Source organism: Engystomops pustulosus, chromosome 2 (genome assembly GCF_040894005.1).
Source record: "Engystomops pustulosus chromosome 2, aEngPut4.maternal, whole genome shotgun sequence".
NCBI classification, from domain to species: domain Eukaryota; kingdom Metazoa; phylum Chordata; class Amphibia; order Anura; family Leptodactylidae; genus Engystomops; species Engystomops pustulosus.
The window spans coordinates 86487779-86506399 of record NC_092412.1 but is presented as its reverse complement, the minus strand read 5'-3'; the positions used below and the strand labels follow the sequence as shown (position 1 = coordinate 86506399).

The 18621-nt window shown below is 43.1% G+C and overlaps 1 protein-coding gene across 2 annotated transcripts in view; it reads right to left on the bottom strand.

Moving 5' to 3' along the window:
- GPC6 (glypican 6) overlaps window positions 1–18621 on the bottom strand; it is a 458424-nt gene that overhangs the window by 312876 nt on the left and 126927 nt on the right. The window lies entirely within an intron of this gene.

Genomic DNA, 18621 nt, shown 5'->3' with positions numbered 1-18621 from the left:
TATATATATATACACAATGAAAATGGGTGTCAATTAGTAAATTAATGTAGAAAATTAATGTAGAAAAACCCATCCAAGATTAGGATTATTTAGTTAATATAACGATAATACTGACAGATAAATAATTAGATTAAAAAATAGGATAAAAAAGTAGTGGCCAGAGGGTTACTCACACTGAATATCTTGAATATCTTGGATTAGGCAGACACAATAGCATGGCCGGCCTCCAGTAGTGGAGATGATCATATTCTGAGAAGGGGCGAGTAACTGCGCTGGGACCCTGAAGTACGCAGATGGCGCACACGCAGTGAGAAGAGAGCAGGTGGCAGTACAAACCGCTGGCGCATGCGCCGTAAGTAAGGGATCTGGTCGGCAACGCATCTAGGGTTGCAAAGCTGCCGAGGGTTGGCATCCGTCTATAGCTAAGGAGGCAACATGGAAGGGGGGATGAAACAATAGCAGAATTAAGTAAAATGATGCTTTTGGAAAAAAAATACCGAGGTATAATTATAATTAGAAAAAGAGTTGGTAGCAAAGGAGAAGGTCACAACAGGAATAACAATAATACTGGATAACCCACAGGGAAGCTTTCTCAGAGGCATAGAGAGCAAAGATCCGGCAGGGGACACAGGAAGGGGCTGGATATTTAACAAGGAAGGCAGCGTCAATCATTGGCGCACTGGCCTTTTAAATCTTAGAGAGCCAGCGTGCACGCCCTAGGAGGCAGGGAAATGCACATCAGAGGCTGGGGACCGCCGCTGGAGTGAGGACAGGTGAGGGAAGGTGCTGCTGCCATGGACAGTCAACAAGAGGGCACACGGGTGCAAAATGTTTTTCTGCCAGTTCCTTCTCTACACTTTTTTAACACTTTTTTGAAATGTGGAGACTAAAACATTGATCAATTTTTACTCAGCGGAAAATTTTTTTACCCCTAGCAGAAAGGACAAGAATACTTTTTTATCCATCCCAACTCTTCCATGATCTTTGGCTTATTTGCACACATACTTATTTGCACCGTACAGGGGCGTATAACTTGTTTTTCCAGTTCCTCAGTAAGGAACTTTCACTTTCACCCGATCGCGGGTGTAAGAGGCAGGTGTCGGCTGTAATATATAGCTGACACCCGCAGCTTCTGGCGCTGGCTCCGTTCAGGAGCCGGTGCCAGAAGTATGAGGTAATAGTACTGCATTTTGCGGGAATGCACCTCCCGTGATGCAGTACTATTACGTCAAATGTCGGGAAGGGGTTATTAAAGTGGCCCTTCAGGCTCATCATTATTAGAGAGATGGGCAAATCGATTCAAACAAAGTGGAATTTGGTCCGAATTTCAAGGAAAATTTGATTAATCACGGACTTCACGAGTCATCTTTAGTGTCTTGCTGATTGTACTGTATTGTGCTGTAGCGATTCCTGCTCCAACCGCAGGGTGTCCATTTTGGAGGATCTGTATACCCCGAATAGCAGTTCTTTTTTCTTGTTGAAGTGAATAGGAAGAAATCTTTGTAAAATCGACATAGTTTCTGTAATGATTTCTGCTCCTATCCCAGGGTGTCCATTTTGGGGGATCTGTATACCCTAAACTGCAGTTCTTTTTTCTTGCTGAAGTGAATAGGAAGAAATATGTGTAAAATCCACATAGTTTCTGTAATGATTTCTGCTCCTATCCCAGGGTGTCCGTTTTGGGGGATCTGTTTACCCTAAACTGCAGTTCTTTTTTCTTGCTGAAGTGAATAGGAAGAAATCTGTGTAAAATCCACATAGTTTCTGGAGTGCTTTTTGCTCCTATCCCAGGGTGTCCGTTTTGGGGGATCTGTATACCCCAAATAGCATTTCTTTTTTGTTGCTGCTTGAATAGGAAAAAATCTGTGTAAAATCCACATAGTTTCTGTAATGATTTCTGCTCCTATCCCAGGGTGTCCGTTTTGGGGGATCTGTATACCCTAAACTGCAGTTCTTTTTTCTTGCTGAAGTGAATAGGAAGAAATATGTGTAAAATCGACATAGTTTCTGTAATGATTTCTGCTCCTATCCCAGGGTGTCCATTTTGGGGGATCTGTATACCCTAAACTGCAGTTCTTTTTTCTTGCTGAAGTGAATAGGAAGAAATATGTGTAAAATCCACATAGTTTCTGGAGTGCTTTCTGCTCCTGTCCCAGGGTGTCCGTTTTGGGGGATCTGTATACCGCAAATTTTTATTTTTTTTTTGTTGCGAAAGTTGAGAGCAAGAAATCTGTATAAAATCCACATAGTTTCTGGAGTGCTTTTTGCTCATATCCCAGGGTGTCCGTTTTGGGGGATCTGTATACCCCAAATAGCAGTTCTTTTTTGTTGCTGAAGTATAGGAAGAATCTAGTTTCTGTAGTGATTTCTGCTTCAGTCCCAGGGTGTCCGTTTTGGGAGATCTGTATACCCTAAATAGCATTTCTTTTTTGTTGCTGTTTGAATAGGAAGAAATCTGTGTAAAATCCACATAGTTTCTGAATGATTTCTGCTCCTATCCCAGGGTGTCCGTTTTGGGGGATCTGTATACCCTAAACTGCAGTTCTTTTTTCTTGCTGAAGTGAATAGGAAGAAATATGTGTCAAATCCACATAGTTTCTGGAGTGCTTTCTGCTCCTGTCCCAGGGTGTCCGTTTTGGGGGATCTGTATACCGCAAATTTTTATATTTTTTTTGTTGCGAAAGTTGAGAGCAAGAAATCTGTGTAAAATCCACATAGTTCCTGGAGTGCTTTTTGCTCATATCCCAGGGTGTCCGTTTTGGGGGATCTGTATACCCCAAATAGCAGTTCTTTTTTGTTGCTGAAGTATAGGAAGAATCTAGTTTCTGTAGTGATTTCTGCTTCAGTCCCAGGGTGTTCGTTTTGGGAGATCTGTATACCCTAAATAGCATTTCTTTTTTGTTGCTGCTTGAATAGGAAGAAATCTGTGTAAAATCCACATAGTTTCTGAATGATTTCTGCTCCTATCCCAGGGTGTTCGTTTTGGGGGATCTGTATACCCCAAACTGCAGTTCTTTTTTCTTGCTGAAGTGAATAGGAAGAAATATGTGTAAAATCCACATAGTTTCTGTAATGATTTCTGCTCCTATCCCAGGGTGTCCATTTTGGGGGATCTGTATACCCTAAACTGCAGTTCTTTTTTCTTGCTGAAGTGAATAGGAAGAAATATGTGTAAAATCCACATAGTTTCTGTAATGATTTCTGCTCCTATCCCAGGGTGTCTGTTTTGGGGGATCTGTACAACCCAAATAGCAGTTCTTTTTTGTTGCTGAAGTGAATAGGAAAAAAAGTGTATAAAACCTACATAGCTTCTGTAGTGATTTCTGCTCCAATCCCAGGGTGTTCATTTTGGGGTACCTGTATACCGCAAATTTCAATATATTTTTGTTGCTAAAGTTGATAGCAAGAAATATGTGTCAAATCTACATAGTTTCTGAAGTGATTTTTGCTACAAATACTGTACAGGGTGTCGATTTTGGGGGAGCTGCATACCCCAAATTTCAGTTCTTTTTTGTCAAACACATAATATTTTCAGGGAAATTATAATGAATGATGCAGGTGATGTCTCTAATCTTCAAATTTAACTTAAAAATTTCAAACTTCAAATTAATTTCAAACTTTGAATTAATTTCAAGCTTTGAATTAATTTCAAGCTTTGAATTAATTCCAAACCTCAAATTCTTTTTAAACTTCAAACTTATTGTGCCATACTGTGGCCTACCATGTTGCTGCCACCTCCAGAATTTGTCATTGTGCCACTCTCTGACCTCCTGCTGCTGCTGCCACCTGCCTCCACACTCTGTCATTGTGCCACTCCCTGACCTCCTGCTGCAGGCACCTCCACACTCTATCATTGTGCCACACTGTGGCCTACTATGTTGCTGCCACCTCCAGAATTTGTCATTGTGCTACTCTCTGACCTCCTCCTGCTGTTGCCACCTCCATGCTCTATCATTGTGCCACACTGTTGCTTATCATGTTGCTGCCACCTCCACACTCTGTGATTGTGCCACTCTGTGGCCTAACATGTTGCTGTCACCTAAAAAATTTGTCATGGTGCCACTCTCTGACCTCATGCTGCTGCTGCCATGCCACTCTGTGGCCTACCATGTTGCTGCCACCTCTACACTGTATTATTGTGACACTCTGTGGCTTACCATGTTGCTGCCACCTCCACACTCTGTTATTGTGCCACTTTGTGGCCTACCATGTTTCTGCCACCTTCATAATTTGTCATTGTGCCACTCTGCGGGCTACTGATGCTGCTGCCAACTCACAGCTGTCTCCCTGGAACACCCTGTGATTTCCATAATGCTGTTTTCACCCTCCACCACTTTATGACGTTGCCACTATGTTTGGTTTTCCCCTGCATTTCATCTGTCAGATGCAATGAATAGCTTCAGGATTGATAGCCAGAAACAGGAGTGGATACAGAACACAGAGGACATGCAAATATCCCATTTACTTTTCTTGTTTGGATCCACTCTTGTTTGTTTTTGGCTTTAGTAATACTGATGGATTATTGACCGATTGAAAGCGGACACTGACGGATGAAATGAAGGGCAAAATGATCAGTGACATCAATGCAAAATAACTGCCGACACCCTCTCCACTCTTTTGGGGGGTTTCTACATGTATCTGCATTTAACAGAACAGGTTCTGTCATAATCTATGGAATCATCTGATGTCAGTGTAAAAAGAGTGCACTCTTTGATGTCATAGTTGGATCTTGGCCCTCAGCTCAGTCCTTTTGAGCTGGCACAGACGTAACCTTGTCAGGCTGTGTTCCCGCTTCACTTATTTGGTGAAGTTGGTCTCTGTAAGTGCACATGGAATTGAAGAGTGAAGCGATTCTAAGAGCGGTGTCATGTTTGAAGACCAACCACGCTCCCTATGCATATTTGAGAATGTTACAACGTTCTACATCAGGAAATGCCTGTTTTGTAACGTAATTAATGATTCGATTCGTGTTGAATCTAATTTTTTTTTTTAATTCAGCTAATCGGTTTGAACCGAATTTCAACAAATTCGCCCATCTCTAATTATTATTATTAGGCATCTATATGTCCACATTAACTTGGAGTGGGTGACATACACAGCTAATATGAGAAGGCAAGACTGTAATAGGAGGGAGAGAACAAAACCAGTAAATTAACAATAAAATATCATACTAAAAGACCTGTTGCGGGTTAAAGAATTTACATTTTCATGCAGAATAAAATTTTGTACTGTCTTGTGCATTGAATTTTAAGCACATACTGTAACTAATAAGAACTTTTTTATCCTTTTTAAAACAAGCTTATAACCAGCAGCATTGTTTGAGTCTCAGGACTAAGCAACTCAAAAAACATTTTTTTTTTAAAATAAGTGTTCTAACTTTATGAAATAACTGAAATACTGAAAAAACTACAAATGTACAAACAATTTATTTATCATCAAGTTTCTGAGGTAAAACTGCTCTAGCTGCCCATGGAAACCTATCAGAGCTCAGCTTTAATTTTATAAACAGCTATGGAAAAATGAAAGCTGAGCTCTGATTGGTTGCCATGACACCTAGAAAAAGTCTGCTCTAAAAGATTTATAATAATAATAATCTCTATTTATATAGCGCCATCAAATTCTGTAGTGCTTTACAAATCATAGTGGGCATATACAAATATAATATTACATTACAAAGAACAAAATTTCATATGGAACAATAGGAGTGAGGGCCCTGTTCACAAGAGCTTACAGTCTATGACAGTGATGGAGAACCTTTTAGAGATCGAGTGCCCAAAATGAGACCCAAAAAACACTAGCTTTTCCCAAAGTGCCAACACGGCAATTTAGGCAGTAACAAACTTATTGCTACCAGAATTTTGGAGCTCCAATCCGACCCTGTTCACACCTTTTCACTCTTTGGACAGGACCAATCAGCACAGGATGGGTCACTTTAAATAGCAGGGCACTGCTTGGACTGCTTGAGACTGCAGGAAGATGCCATGTCTGGCAAACTCTGTGCCTGGGAGACAGCCCATGTGCCCACAGAAAGGCCTTTGAGTGCTATCTCTGGCACCAGTGCCATAGGTTCGCCACCACTGGTCTATGAGGATGAGGGGGTTGACACAAGAGATAAAAGAACTTGCAGCCATTCTTTATAAGGGAACAATATAAAATAATTTAATATATAAGTTAATAACTAAAAATTCTGCTGCTTAAAGCCGCCATCAGCTGCCATCTTATTTACAGGGTCCAAAGTAAAAAAGACTGCAGAGAAGCCTGATGGGAGATAGGACATAGGATGGATTAGTAAAGGGAGAGTTGATGTTTCATGCAGTTAGTGAGTGTGATAGGCTTGCCTAAAGAGATGGGTTTTAAGAGCACATGTGAAGCTTTGGAGGGTGGGTATTGGTCTGAGAGTCCGGAGGAGGGCATTCCAGAGAATTGGAGAAACTTGGAAGAAGTCCTGGAGACATGCATGAGAGGTTCGAATTAAGGTAGAGATTAATATCACTGGCAGATGGAAGAGCACGAGAACGGCGATGGACTGAGATGAGAGAAGAGGGAGGTTAAGCATTATGCAGAGCTTTGTGGATGAGGGTCATTATTTTAATGTGAATACGGAGGGAGACAGGCAGCCAGTGCAGTGATTGGCACAAACTAGAGTCATCCGTGTAGCGTTTGGTCTTAAAGCGTTTTGACTTATGATAAATCTCCCCCTTAGTTTTAAAGAGTAAGTGAAATTCATACAATACTGTAGAAGCAAAAGGACACTGAAAAAATATCTTCCAAAAATCAAGCCCTCAACTGCCTTGAAGAAACATTTAGAGTTTTTGAACCATGACAACTAAAAATACTTAATTATATAATGCAGTGACTCCAGTTCTGCTGAAGTGCAGAGATTCCAGATATGCTTATTTATGTACAAACCAATATTTATAATATAGGAATGATATGAAAATTGTGTATTAAACTTACAGGGAATTATACACAATAGTTTTATTTACCTTCCACTGCCTATTTGAGACAACTTGTGAGAGCAATTGAAAAATGGATTTGTCATGAGGACATATTGTAGGATCACCTATACAAAGTAAGTTTTAGAAGTTTAGTACAGTAGATATCAGTACAGAGTAAACTGCTGTCTCATTTTTCATATATATATATTTATTCATACATTCATACATATATATATATATATTTATTCATACATAGTATTACGGTACTCTCAAGTATAAAACATTTAAGCTGTTTCCAGTTATTAGCTATTATTATGCAAGCAAATGTGTACGTACAGTCACTGGCCATCGCAGAACTGCTTGATATGAGACATTGCGCACAGAGGTTTGGTTTGCACACAATTGAAAAGACAACACCACTTTAAAGACTGACATTGACATAACTTTGCCACAAGCGACTAAAGTAATTATGACACCTCATTTTGGTACAGCTGAAGCGACTTGATAAGAAGCCATGACAAACGGCATATCACACAAAGTGAGCAGTTTTATCAGTGGAACACTAAATCAGCATGTACTATATTTCTACACTTCTCTTAAATCTAGCAATAACAGAGCACTTTATATGTCATGTAAAAGTATTGCTGACAACTTAGTAAAAGAATATACAACTCATCTTTCTATTAATATTTTCTGTGCACTGCTGTCCAGTTATTTCTCAAGCTCTATGAAACATATTATGAACCAATAAAACAGAGCAATGGTATCTAAACCTCCATCCATATCTGTACATACCATCTCAGCAGGTACTTTGTGCCCCTTAATATACAGTTTTCATTCTTCAAAACAGAAAGTAGCACCAATCCACACTGTAGCTATAGATGTATGAGTAAAAAAAAATTATTTTTCAATTTTCACAAATATTCCCGGGATATTCATCCACTTAAAAGGTATATCTCGGGAATATTTGTGAAAAGTGAAAAATAATTTTTTTTTACTCATACATCTATAGTAGAGATGAGCGAGCACTAAAATGCTCGGGTACTCGTTATTCGAGACGAACTTTTCCCGATGCTCGAGTGCTCGTCTCGAATAACGAGCCCCATTGAAGTCAATGGGAGACTTGAGCATTTTTCAAGGGGACCAAGGCTCTGCACAGGGAAGATTGGCCAAACACCTGGAAACCTCAGAAAAGGATGGAAACACCACGGAAATGGACAGGAAACAGCAGGGGCAGCATGCATGGATGCCTCTGAGGCTGCTTAAACGCACCATTATGCCAAAATTAAGGGCAACAGCATGGCCATGACAGAGTGACAGAATGAAGCTAGATAGCATCTAAAACATCCAATAATTGACCATGACACTATAGGGGACGGCATGCAGAGGCAGCGGCAGCAGCGTCAGGCTACAGAGTGGCATGGCGACATACCCTAAATGGACTCAGGCTTCAAACCAATGGGTGGCAGAGAGGAACCAAAGGAGGTGAGCAAGAAGCGCTCAAATAATATCGGTACATGATAAAAGTTTGCCAGTATATTTTGTGGATTACACAGCAGGGTGGCGACAAAGTTAACATGGAAGCCATGAAAACAATCCAAAATTCTGCCTGACACAGCTCGTTTGATAAGGGGACCATGTATGGAGGCAGTGAACTAGTAGTAGATTAAAGGTGCTGCAGTTAAAACTATGTTAGTTGGATCTTGGGATGGAGCTGGCGCTCCGCTGCCAGGCGAGCTTTCGCCAATCCAAGCCCCTGTCTCTAGGCTACTCCCCAAACAGCACTTCTAAGAACCTTTTGTATAAGATCAAGTGTAGCAGTTGGGGTTCTGGCGGGTGAGGGGAATGTAAACAGATGCGCAAGAAGCGCTGAAATAATATCGGTAAATGATAAAAGTTTGCCAGTATATTTTGTGGATTACACAGCAGGGTGGCGACAAAGTTAACAAGTTTGTTGTGGAAGCCATGAAAACAACCCAAAATTCTGCCTGACACAGCTCGTTTGATAAGGGGACCATGTATGCCTACAGTTCATGCCAGTCGCTGCACTGGCTGCCAGTCTCCTTTCGAATGCAGTTTAAAATAATAACCCTCATCCATAAAGCTCTGTATAATGCTGCACCCCCCTACCTCTCCTCTCTTATCTCAGTCTATCGCCCAACCCGTGCTCTTAGATCCGCCAGTGATCTTAGATTAACCTCTACCCTAGTGCGGACCTCCCACTCGCGTCTCCAAGACTTCTCTAGAGCTGCACCAATTCTATGGAATGCTCTGCCCCGGACTATCAGACTAATACCTAACCTCCAAAGTTTCAAACGTGTTCTTAAAACCCATTTCTTTAGGCAAGCCTATAACACTCATTAACTGCATGAAGTTTTAACTCTTCTACTAACCCGTCCTGTGTCGTCCTCCCATCTGTTATCCAGCAACCAACAGGCACCAGACTTCTCTGCAGTCCCATTCACCCTGGACCTGGTATATAAGATGACGGCTGAGTGGTTCAAGCGACAGCAATTCCATTTATTATATTTTGTTCTATTCCCTAAGAGGAATGGCTTGACCATTAAATATTCTTTTACCTCGTGTTACCCCATCATCTTCATAAACCGTAAGCTCTGGCGAGCAGGGACCTCACTCCTGTTGTTCCATACAAATGTTGTGCTCTGTTACATTACATTTGTATTTGTTTCCTATGATTTGTAAAGCGCTACGGAATATGATGGCGCTATATAAATAAAGATTATTATTATTATTATTATGGAGGCAGTGAACTAGTAGTAGATTAAAGGTGCTGCAGTTAAAACTATGTTAGTTGGATCTTGGGATGGAGCTGGCGCTCCGCTTCCAGGCGAGCTTTCGCCAATCCAAGCCCCTGTCTCTAGGCTACTCCCCAAACAGCACTTCTAAGAACCTTTTGTATAAGATCAAGTGTAGTAGCGTTCTTATAAGTTTAGGATATTGCGGGTGAGGGGAATGTAAACAGATGCGCAAGAAGCGCTGAAATAATATCGGTAAATGATAAAAGTTTGCCAGTATATTTTGTGGATTACACAGCAGGGTGGCGACAAAGTTAACAAGTTTGATGTGGAATGCCCTGTAATAGCTCTTGGGCGGTGTGCCTTTTATCGCCTAGGCTCAGCAGTTTGAGCACCGCCTGCTGTCGCTTAGCAACGGCACTGCCGCTGTGCCTAGAGCTACCGACTGATGGCGCCATGCCCACGGATGGTAATTCGGAGGAGGAGGAGGTGGAGGAGGGGTGGGAGGAGGAGGAGGTATAGTAGGCCTTTGAGACCTGGACCGAGGTAGGCCCCGCAATCCTCTGCGTCGGCAGTATATGACCAGCCCCATGGTCAGACTCGGTCCCAGCCTACACCAAGTTAAGTGTAGTAGCGTTCTTATAAGTTTGGGATATGGCGGGTGAGGGGAATGTAAACAGATGCGCAAGAAGCGCTGAAATAATATCCGTAAATGGCAAAAGTTTGCCAGTATATTTTGTGGATTACACAGCAGGGTGGCGACAAAGTTAACAACTTTGATGTGGAATCCATGAAAACAACCCAAATTTCTGCCTGACACACCTCGTTTGATAAGGGGACGATGTATGGAGGCAGCTATATGGACGACTTTTGGAGGTAGCAATGGAGACAACGTGTGGAGGCTGCTATGGAGACAATTTAATTTGGATAGTGCCTGTATGTGGCAGTCCAAAAAAGTTTTCAAACCAGAGGAGCAGGTAGGTGGCCCTCCAGAAAAATGAAATAGATTGAGTGCCTGTATGTGGCAGTCCAAAAAAGTTTTCAAACCAGAGGAGCAGGTAGGTGGCCCTCCAGAAAAATTGAATAGATTGAGTGCCTGTATGTGGCAGTCCAAAAAATTGTTTAAAACAGAGGACCGGGTAGGTGGCCCTCCAGAAAAATTAAATGCATAAAGTACTATAGCTAGAGCCAATGGGCCTTGTCAAAAAATAGCCAGTTTCCTCTGCTTTAGTGTACAAAGAGGAGGAGAAGGAGGAAAATGAGGAGGAGGAGTGCATAAATTATTCAGGTTGAGATTCCTTCACCTGGTGGAGATTGGAAATTATGAGAAATCCAGGCTTTATTCATCTTAATAAGCGTCAGCCTGTCAACGCTGTCAGTCGACAGGCGTGTACGCTTATCGGTGATGATGCCACCAGCTGCACTGAAAACCCGCTCGGACAACACGCTAGCGGCAGGGCAGGCAAGAACCTCCAAGGCGTACAGCGCCAGTTCGTGCCACATGTCCAGCTTTGAAACCCAGTAGTTGTAGGGAGCTGTGTGATCATTTAGGACGATGGTATGGTCAGCTACGTACTCCCTCACCATCTTTCTGTAAAGATCAGCCCTACTCTGCCGAGACTGGGGACAGGTGACAGTGTCTTGCTGGGGTGACATAAAGCTGGCAAAAGCCTTGTAAAGCGTACCCTTGCCAGTGCTGGACAAGCTGCCTGCACGCCTACTCTCCCTCGCTACTTGTCCCGCAGAACTACGCACTCTGCCGCTAGCGCTGTCAGAAGGGAAATACTGTTTCAGCTTGTGCACCAGGGTCTGCTGGTATTCATGCATTCTCACACTCCTTTCCTCTCCAGGGATGAGAGTGGAAAGATTTTGCTTGTACCGTGGGTCCAGGAGAGTGAATACCCAGTAATGGGTGCTGGAATAAATTCTTTGAACGCGAGGGTCACGGGATAGGCAGCCCATGAAATTTGCCATATGCGCCAGAGTACCAACGCGCAAGAATTCACTCCCCTCACTGGCCTGACTGTCCATTTCCTCCTCCTCCAACTCCTCCAACTCCTCTTCTTCTGCCCATACACGCTGAACAGTGAAGGACTGAACAATGGTCCCCTCTTGTGTCTCGCTAACATTCTCCTCCTCTTCCTCCTCATCCTCCTCCACCTCCTCCGATATGCGCTGAGAAACAGACCTAAGGGTGCTTTGGCTATCAACAAGGGAATCTTCTTCCCCCGTCTCTTGTGACGAGCGCAAAGCTTCCGACTTCATGCTGATCAGAGAGTTTTTCAACAGGCCAAGCAGCGGGATGGTGAGGCTGATGATGGCGGTATCGCCACTGACCATCTGTGTTGACTCCTCGAAGATACTCAGCACCTGACAGATATCAGACATCCACGTCCACTCCTCATTGTAGACTTGAGGAAGCTGAGTGACCTGACTACCAGTTCTGGTGGAAGTTGACATCTGGCAGTCTACAATCGCTCGGCGCTGCTGGTAAACTCTGGATAACATGGTTAATGTTGAATTCCACCTCGCGGGCACGTCGCACAACAGTCGGTGAGCGGGCAGTTGGAGGCGGCGCTGCGCTTCCCTGAGAGTGGCAGCATCTGTGCTGGACTTCCTGAAATGCGCACAGATGCAGCGCACCTTCGTGAGCAAATCAGACAGATTGGGGTATGTCTTGAGGAAACGCTGAACTATCAGATTTAACACATGGGCCAAGCATGGCACATGTGTCAGTCTGCCGAGTTGCAGAGCCGCCACCAGGTTACGGCCGTTGTCACACACAACCATGCCTGGCTTCAGGTTCAGCGGTGCCAGCCACAGATCAGTCTGCGCCGTGATGCCCTGTAATAGTTCATGGGCGGTGTGCCTTTTATCGCCTAGGCTCAGCAGTTTGAGCACCGCCTGCTGTCGCTTAGCGACGACACTGCTGCTGTGCCTAGAGCTAGCGACTGATGGCGCCATGCCCACGGATGGTAGTTTGGAGGAGGAGGTGGACTAGGGGTTGGAGGAGGAGGAGGCATAGTAGGCCTGAAAGACCTGGACCGAGGTAGGCCCCGCAATCCTCGGCGTCGGCAGTATATGACCAGCCGCAGGGTCAGACTCGCGTCAGCGATATATAGTGGCCCTGCCCGGCAGCATTCGTCCACGTGTCCGTGGTCAGGTGGACCTTGTCAGAAACGGCGTTGGTCAGGGCACGGATGATGTTGTCTGACACGTGCTGGTGCAGGGCTGGGATGGCACATCGGGAAAAGTAGTGGCGGCTGGGGACCGAATACCGAGGGGCGGCCGCCGCCATGAGGTTGCAAAAGGCCTCGGTCTCTACTAGCCTATAGGGCAGCATCTCCAGGCTAAGCAATCTGGAGATGTGGACATTAAGGGCTTGGGCGTGCGGGTGGGTTGCACTATATTTACGTTTCCGCTCCAGCATCTGGGGTATGGAGAGCTGAACGCTGGTGGATGCTGTGGAGGATCGTGGAGGCGACGATGGGGTTTTTGTGCCAGGGTCCTGGGCAGGGGGCTGACTATCAGCTGACACAGGGGAAGGAGCAGTGGTGTGCATGGCCGGAGGTGAACGGGCTTGGTGCCACTGAGTGGGGTGCTTAGCATTCATATGCCTGCGCATACTGGTGGTAGTTAAGCTAGTAGTGGTGGAACCCCTGCTGATCCTGGTTTGGCAAAGGTTGCACACCACAGTCCGTCGGTCATCCGGTGTTTCCTTAAAGAACCTCCAGACTTCTGAAAATCTAGCCCTCGCCGCGGGAGCCCTCGCCACGGGAGCTTCACTACGTGACACACTTGGTGCTGATGCACCTGCTCTGGCCCTGCCTCTCCGTCTGGCCCCACCACTGCCTCTTCCAACCTGTTCTGGTCGAGGACTCTCCTCCGTCTCAAAAGCACTGTGTTCACCCGGCCTCTCAACCCAGCTTGGGTCTGTCACCTCATCATCCTCCGATCCCTCAGTCTGCTCCCCCCTCGGACTTCCTGCCCTGACAACAACTTCACCACTGTCTGACAACCGTGTCTCCTCATCGTCGGACACCTCTTTACACACTTCTTCCACTACGTCAAGAAGGTCATCATCACCCACAGACTGCGACTGGTGGAAAACCTGGGCATCGGAAAATTGCTCAGCAGCAACCGGACAAGTGGTTTGCGACTGTAGGAAGGGTCCAGAAAACAGTTCCTCAGAGTATGCCGGTTCAAATGCCAAATTTTCCTGGGAGGGGGCAGACTGGGGGGGAGGAGGCTGAGGTGCAGGAGCTGGAGGATTGCCGAATTCGGTGACATGGGTGGACTGCATGGAAGACTGACTGGTGGACAAATTGCTCGAAGCAGTGTCGGCAATCCACGACATCACCTGTTCGCACTGTTCTGGCCTCAACAGTGCTCTACCACGAGTCCCAGTAACTTCAGACATGAACCTAGGGAGTGTAGCTCTGCGGCGTTCCCCTGCTCCCTCATCAGCAGGTGGTGTCTCACCCCGCCCAGGACCACGGCCTCTGACCCCTGCAGTAGTTGGACGCCCACGTCCCCGCCCCGTCCTCTACCCCTAGCCCTCGGGTTAAACATTTTGAAAATGAAAGTTTTGTGTTTTTTTTTTTTTTGTGTTTTTTAGTTTTTAAAACCAAACAATGCTATCCTTTTGCTATGGCTATTTTCTAACCAAGTATGAAAGCACACTGCTATGCCAGATGAGATGACGCTGAGTTATGAAAAAATAAACGTAAAATAAAAAGTAAATGGCAGACTGTGCCTAATTGAAATCAAACCCCTAATAAATTTTCCCACTTCGGTCTTTGCGATGGATATGTGCGTCACTAAGCGCTAAACACAACGGTCGCAAGTCTCACTACAAATTCCTCACAATATGGTAGTAGATGCACTGCAGCAAGGACAGCCACCAGCAGATCAACCAGAAATAAAATATATAACGCTATTGTAGGCCTAAGTAAGCCGTTTGGATTCTCCTATGGCTATTTTCTAGCCAAGTATGAAAGCACACTGCTATGCCAGATGAGATGACGCTGAGTTATGAAAAAATAAACGTAAAATAAAAAGTAAATGGCAGACTGTGCCTAATTGAAATCAAACCCCTAATAAATTTTCCCACTTCGGTCTTTGCGATGGATATGTGCGTCCCTAAGCGCTAAACACAACGGTCGCAAGTCTCACTACAAATTCCTCACAATATGGTAGTAGATGCACTACAGCAAGGACAGCCACCAGCAGATCAACCAGAAATAAAATATATAACGCTATTGTAGGCCTAAGTAAGCCGTTTGGATTTTCCTATGGCTATTTTCTAGCCAAGTATGAAAGCACACTGCTATGCCAGATGAGATGACGCTGAGTTATGAAAAAATAAACGTAAAATAAAAAGTAAATGGCAGACTGTGCCTAATTGAAATCAAACCCCTAATAAATTTTCCCACTTCGGTCTTTGCGATGGATATGTGCGTCACTAAACGCTAAACACAACGGTCGCAAGTCTCACTACAAATTCCTCACAATATGGTAGTAGATGCACTGCAGCAAGGACAGCCACCAGCAGATCAACGAGAAATAAAATATATAACGCTATTGTAGGCCTAAGTAAGCCGTTTGGATTCTCCTATGGCTATTTTCTAGCCAAGTATGAAAGCACACTGCTATGCCAGATGAGATGATGCTGAGTTATGAAAAAATAAACGTAAAATAAAAAGTAAATGGCAGACTGTGCCTAATTGAAATCAAACCCCTAATAAATTTTCCCACTTTGGTGTTTGAGGTGGATATGTGTGTCACTAAGAGCTAAACACAACGGTAGCAAGTCCCCCTGCAAATTCCTCACAATATGGTACTAGCTGCAAATAAAAAAAAAAAAAATGTATAACGTTATTGTAGCCCTAAGAAGGGCTGTTGGGTTCTTGTAGAATCACTCCTGCCTAACACTATTCTAATAGAACAGCCTAACACTTTCCCTGACCAGCAGCAGCTCTCTCCCTAGCGGCATCCAGACACAGAATGATCCGAGCAGCGCAGGCAGGGGCTAGTCTATTCCAGGGTCACCTGATCTGGCCAGCCAACCACTGCTATCAACGTGTAAGGGTACCACGTCATGCTGGGTGGAGTGCAGAGTCTCCTGGCTTGTGATTGGCTCTGTTTCTGGCCGCCAAAAAGCAAAACGGCGGGAGATGTTATTTTCTCGAGCGGGCAAAGTATTCGTCCGAGCAACGAGCAGTTTCGAGTACGCTAATGCTCGAACGAGCATCAAGCTCGGACGAGTATGTTCGCTCATCTCTAATCTATAGCTACAGTGTGGATTAGTGCTTGGTGCTACTTTCTGTCTTGTTCAAATTTGCTGATACAGTTAAGCACCTGTATGTCGCCATCAGCACGCCCACTGTCCATTTCATATCAATGTTAATGTCAGGGTAGTGCTGCGATAAAAAAATGTTTCTTTTAGTTTTCATTCTTCCCATATACAGTTCAGTTTACTTCATCTCTCATAGGCAGTTTTATATGCCCTGATTGTAGCAACCAAATTTAACTATTCTTTTAATAATGGAGTAATGGAGGATTAAGATCAGTCTGGCAAGAAATTAAAATTTTAAGAATAAATTATTTTTATTCTTCGGAGGGAGTAAAAGCCCCAGTAACCCCAAACATGCCATACATGAGAGTATAACACCAATTATGTAAAAATGATGTACAATTATGAAAAATCCTAATCCATAATGTCCTACCTTATATGTAATATCCCCATGCAAATTTTTTATTGCATAGATTCTATTCAACTCCTGTTGTGGCTTATTTTTTTTATACTAACCCCTTACTAGGAAGACTACCCTACAGTGTGATTACTGACCTATAAATAAATGGTTTATTGTACTAATGCACATCTTTATTCCTAACTTCATTTTTAAAAGAGATTTGCTGGTTAGCAAATCTCTTACACATATAAATAAACTCCTTATTGAGTATCCCCCTGAGAAAGGAATTTAATTTATTAAATATTACAAGTATATATCTAAAAAAAGAAAAAGGAGTCTCATGCACTCACCATGAATGTAACTTATTTTATTCAAGCCATGCAGGGAGCAAAAATCATGTAAGACACAGATGAATGACGGACCGTTTCACGCTACTAGAGCTTCCTCGAATTCATTATGCAGAACACTGAAGTGGAGGTGAAAAAGCATCCAAACCTCCAAGCGTTGTGACGTAAGCAAAAACACAGGTGAGTAATAACATAGTATAACCGAGCCTTGTTGCATTACAATAGCTTCCATCCTCATCATGTGAAAGAAGCAGTGCCCTACAGGCAATTTGTTCTACAGGCGTTTTAGAAGGATAAATAATATCCTGGAGGGTTACACAAATCAAGCTAAAGATTTAGCCCTTAGTTTTAAACAAAGAGGTTATCCCAAACTGAATTATTAAGAGGTAAAAAAGAGAAGAAATAACAGATTTGTCTTCTCTTTTAAGAAAAGTCCTTACACGCAAGCGATACATACAGCATTTTTTAGAAACTGGAGTAGTTTGGAGAATGATAGTGATCTTAAGGGCGTAGTAACAGAAAAACCTATTATGGCTAAGAGGAGAAATAACACATTAAAGGACTGCTTAGTAAGAAGTAGATTTATGAAAAACAATGACAATTGGCTAAGAAATAGTATACCAGTATACCAAAGGTAATTTCCATTTTGGCCATTGCTCCTTTTGTACAGCAAATCTTTCTTGCAGAAATGTGAAAAATTGGTGATACAAATATAGTAGTCAATGATTTCATAAACTGTAATCCAAAATCTGTAGTATATGCAATACTGTGTACTTGTGGCCGGTTTCATAACAGTAAAACTATACGATGTATGTACATTTGTTTAAGAGAACACTGCAATTACCATTAAATCAGATAAAGGTTCTTTGAGATTAATTCAACATTTCATGGAAACTCACTGTGAAGATACCATTTGCATGAAATGGTTACGCAATTACTCACCTATGTTGTTTTGCTTATGTCACGACGCTTGAAGGTATGGATGCTATTTCACCTCCATATTAGGCATAATGAATTGGAGGTAGAGCAAGTAGCATGAGAGGTCCATCATTCATCTGTGAGTGCATGGGACTCCTTTTTCTTTTTTTTTTTAGATGTATACTTGAAGCATTTTGCTATTGCACCACCAGTGTATATTTTTCTGCCTTTCTAAAACATATTTCCGTCTTTCCAATATGCCAAACAGGAAAATCTGTCGCCCTTCCACATCTCTAAGCAAGTCCAGCAATTAAAATTCTATTGTTCTTTGTAATAAATAGAAACCCCTCTCGAGAAGGATAAGCAAACCAAACTATACATCTGACCCACCTATTTCTTATTTAACAAATACGAAGACTCCTTATCTAAATGAGTTTCCAACAATAGCTTCAAGTCTTTTAGTTATAAAATAGAAAATAATACAATGTTTAATGCTGTCTGTCACTAACCTTATATTCCTAGTTATAAACTTAATTTCCTACATAATTTCAATGACGCTGTTCACAGGGATGACACCCAAAATTTTCATATAACACATATACAGAATATATTCACTCACTGTGCATGAAAAGTCTCTGTATTCAATTCATCCAGTGTTTGATATTGGGATAAGCAGGTTGGAGCTTCCATGCAGAGCTACTCATTCAAACAGTACTGCATGAAGTGTGCCCACTGTGCCCACTGTGTCCATTTACTTGTGTATGTGCTATATCAAAATGTTGTTTTACACTACAAATTTATATAAAGAATTTCATTTGTAAAATATCTTCCGTGTGAACGGCATCATTGAAACAATATTTGGACATTGATTCAGGGAGCGGAAACCCAGTGAGACGCTGCTAGGGGTTATACTGTATTATAAATCAGCTTTTGGACCATCAGCTAGGTCCAAAAGAAAATAACCAGC